This window comes from Dendrobium catenatum, unplaced genomic scaffold, assembly GCF_001605985.2.
Source record: "Dendrobium catenatum unplaced genomic scaffold, ASM160598v2 fragScaff_scaffold_313, whole genome shotgun sequence".
Taxonomy (NCBI): domain Eukaryota; kingdom Viridiplantae; phylum Streptophyta; class Magnoliopsida; order Asparagales; family Orchidaceae; genus Dendrobium; species Dendrobium catenatum.
In genome coordinates, this window is record NW_021318775.1 from 667,583 (window position 1) to 672,433 (window position 4,851).

Here is a 4,851-nt window from a genome sequence, read left to right on the forward strand (position 1 = left end):
CATAGGATAGTAGGATTGAGTTTCTCATAGATAGTACAAAACTATTGCGGTATAGAATATAAGCGGCGATAGAGTTAAAATCCTACATCTTAGAGTTTGCACGGATATCCAGCTCACACACAAATAACACAATAATTTTATGTGGAAAACCCTGGAAAGGGGAAAAACCATAAGTTTTAATTTTGGAAGTTTCCAACTTAATTTTTTCTTAAGATTCGTGCATGATCAAGATAATTTTTTAAGGATGTAGAACTTCTATATATAATAAAGTAACTAAAATTTACCTTTATATTTTGAATTTTATAGAATTCTCACCGTTTTCATTTCTCTAATGATATAAATGACAATAAGAGCTCATTTAGGGTGGTTGTAGCTATCCCAAAATTAGGTTTAACTCCTTCACAAAGAAAGTTGAGGTCATAAAAAATAAAAAAAGAGCTCCAAAACGAGTTAATCTCGAGCTTTCTTGCTGAGCTGTAGCATTTGAGTCAAGCTCGAGCCTCATATTTTTCACTCGAGCAGAGCTCGAGTTCAAGCTTAGTATAACTTACATGAGTTTAGCTTGATTAAATAAGAACTCGACTCAACTCATTTACGCCCATACCCATGATGATAACCTTCTTATCAAATACAAGTCAATAGTAGTTGATTTAGGCTTCGTTTAGTACAATTTTCTTACTGCTTTCTAAAGTAACTTTCTTGTATAAAATTTTCTTGAAAGAAGCGAAAAAATAGTCCTAAAGAAATTCCAAATAAAGCAATAGGGTTTCTTTGGGACGACTGCATTTTTTTGTAAAAATGATCATAAAATTACTGCGAAGAAACAAACTTTTTTTAAGTTACTGTAAAAAACAGTTTTCTAATCTAAAATTTTCTTAGCATTAGCGAAAAAACAGTGGTTAAACAGAAATTATGGTTGCCATCTGAAAGTCAAAATAATAAAAAGCTATTGCAAACCAAGGCTTAGTCCTATGTTAAATTTATGCCTATCCAGCAATGGCGACACAGAAAAAGTATTTGGACATCTTAAATTAATATTAATCATTCATAATTCTTATTTCATGTAGGTGAAAAAATGTTCTTACTAATTCTGCTCATTAGGATTCAGACGGCAAGAAATATATATATATATATATATATATTCTGATATCGATATATTATTTTATTTCATTAAAAATATCATAATTCTAAATTTTTTAATATTCATATAAAAAAAAATTGTAATACTTAATTAGTTTGTTGATATATTCAAACAATACATACGAAGTTAGATTTTTTAATTTATTTTACCGACGACTAAATAGCCGGCCAAAACCATTTAAAACTAAGCAAAATACATCATTTTAATGATGTGTTTTGAAAGATATGGCATAAATGTAAAAGATATTGACATATTCAAAAACTAGACAAAATATTCTTTATAACAATTCATATGTACTATAGTTTTACTTTATTGAAAATTTGTTTTGAGATCCAATATTTGAAGCATTTTGAGTCAAAGTCGACTCCAAACTTAAAATTTCAATTTAGAATATGTATGAAACATAATTCACCTAGGTTGTTTGATTTGAATTAAAATGGGTGTGAAGTATTTCAAATATGATGGTTTTCAAAATATTGGTGTCTAGCTTTACGTAATATAAATGCAGTGTTAATTTTTTTTTTTTAGGAATGGGGGTTTCTACCCGCTGTCACTCCAAATTGAGTGCTTGGTGGCATACTGAATCTTTCAGTGGAACCTAGCGAGGCCACCGACCAGCATCGGGCCCACACTTGCTTTTCCCCACTGAAGAGGCTAGGCCGTAGTAGAGGGGATTTGAAATCGGGATGGGGGGTTCCCAACTGTGCTCGTCCACCAACCACCCTAAGCCTCAGTGGATGCATGCAGCGTAAAATTTTGATGCAGTGAAAATAAATCATTTAATGTAAATTTCATGCAATTGAAATTTGTCCAATTTGATGACTTCCAAATGCATCATAAATTTATCGGTATTATTGTCGCATGCCCGCTAAGCCACCCAATCTGCACCATTGCTACCACTTTCCTCCGACCCCCATTGCGCCAACACCAGTCACCATTAGCCGCCGCCGCCGCCCTCTGCTACAATCACCGACCATTGTCACCCCTGGTGATCATCACTGCAGTCAACCACCACCGCCGCCATCCTGGTTACCAACCACCATCATCTTTTAATCTAAAACTTTATTCATTTTATTTGAAACAAAATAATAATAATAATAATAATACTCACTTGCATTAATTTTACATTGATCTGAACAACTTTAAAATATTTCAAATATAATACATTAATTTTACACTATATAATTTTTTAGCCAACCAAATAATATGTTATACTCAACTCAATATCACTCATATATCAGTCGGAAAAAAATTTCATTCATTTGAAAGTGATGGTGTGATCATTTTTCCTAAAATTCTTTGTTAGAATGTTCAAACTGATAAGCTATACCTAGAATGTATCTCCTCCACAAAGTCCTTGTAGTCATGATCCTCATTTTTGTACTTCCTTGCTTTGTTACCTTGCAAAAAACTGTCCAACAAGCATTATCAATTGCATCTTTAAAGCTTGATTTGATGTAGCTGTTGTTAGAAAAGACAGGTGAAAAGTTCCTACAGGCTTGGTTTTGCAAACCTAAAAACCTAGTTTTTTTTTTATAACAAAAACAACAATTTATTGATAGAAGCAAAGGATTACATGACCCAAGGACTGATAGCAAATGCAAGAAAATAGCAGAAAAACAAACCATACAGCAAGAAGTGAAAACAACAATTAGAAGGACAAAAGTAAAACGAAATCAGACTCAGGTATGGAAGCCCCCAGCACCAGCCCTGCGATCAGTTACGGACCATCATTAGGTGAGAGTTCAAGAACACCAAAGCCACCAAAATATTCAAGTAAAACACTCAGGTTGCCAACCAGTCAATCCAACAGGGGGAAGTAGGGCTTCGTCATCATTGTCCATAAGGCCATCAAAAACCACTGCCCTAATATGAAAAGGAATGAGCTAGAGCTTACTTCTTCTTTCATTTGCCTTTCCTCTTTTTACCACCATTAGAACGACTAAAATTAACATGCACCACCTCCTCGAAATTATCAAATTCCTCTTCACCCCCCAACAGAAGAAGAACATGAGTCATCCAGAACTAACCAATCAAATTGAATCATAACAGAATTCACAGACTTATCCACATGAAACTTCAATTCATTGTTAGACATAACTGAAATTAGGACATTAATAAAGTTTCCATCACCACCCGAACTAGCAATGGAAACAAGAGATGCCCTAACAGCAAGAAATGCAAAATTAAGAGGGTTAGAACCAACCAACTCAAAATGGTCAGAATGCACCTCATCCCCAGAAACCTTCTATGAGACCTCGTTCCTTTGCTGTAGCTGTTGGGAAAGTGATTTTTCCCCAGGATCGGCCGGGACGATGGTGAGATCGTCCAGGCCGATCAGTGTATTGAAAACAGTTGATTTCTGGAATGTTCTCTGGAGTGATTTCTGGACTGAATCGTTCGGGACAATGGTGAGATCGTCCAGGCCGATCTGCACTGTAGAAAATATCGTCCTGAGAATAGTTCTGGGAGTCGTCCAGGACGATCCATTTTGGCCTGATCGTCCCGGGACGATGTGGCGATCGGCCGGGCCGATCCCACTAATGATATAAGAAAATGAGCTCGTTTTGAGGAGAGAGAAAACATTTATAAAAAATCAGATATTTTGAGGAGAGAGAAAGAGCGGAAAAGCAAAGGAAGAAGTCCGATTTCGGGGCCCGCGGAGCGATTTTCGTCGTTCGTTGATGTTGGATATTTTGTTTGTTTCGCTGTAAGGATTCCGAACCCTACTTCTGTTTTCAAAGATTTTGAGATTTTGTGAAATGGTGCTCAGATTTGTGTTTTTGTAAGTGATTTTTGTACCCGGTTTGGTACTGGCAAAGATTTCACCGCGTAACTTTTGGTATGTTGTAGACGTGATTATTCTGCACGTTTTGATTAGTTTCTGGCAGATTTCGTCCGGTTCGTTTTGGTTCTGCGGAGTTTTATTTTGACTGCAATTTATTATGATGTCCGAATTGGTTTGAGCAGTAGAAGAATAGTCTTATAATGTTGCTGTGCACGTTCTGTATTAATTTGGTGAATTGTAATTTTTGGAGATTTTTGTGTAAATTTGACCGACTGCCGTTACTCTGCCCGATTTTCGTACGATTTCTAATTTGGTTGAAATTGATAGATTGAATTGATATGCGTATAACTATTGATATGATCATTTTTTATTTCTTTCTTATTGATTATTGCATCGATTATTGCATTGACTGATTGATACTGAAAGACAAGTGGGAACCTGGTTGAACGTTGGTTGAAGATAGATATTGACCTGTACAGGATGGTGGGCCGACGGGCTTTCCTTTAAATCATAGACCATAGATCATCGATATAACGATTGGGAGTTATAAGGAGTTTTATATGCCGACGGGCGGCCGACGGGCAAAAGAGTGACGACTCTTCTTGATAGAACCAACGTGCAGATATCTACAACAGCAATACGGATTCTACAACAGCACTATTGATAATAGCTAGTGTTTGTGCTTGTCGAGTAAGACCATTGTATGGAATTGCATGTGCATCATATGGATTTCCTGATATGCATTGATTTATTGATTTGATGGATTTATCGAATTGATTGCTTATCGTCCGGATTCATTGATTTCATCGATTGATTTCATTGATTGATCACTGAGCATGGCTACTATTGATTATTGATTATCGACATGATATGGATATGGACGGTATTGATTTATAGATTCAGTGATATCATTGATTTTGCA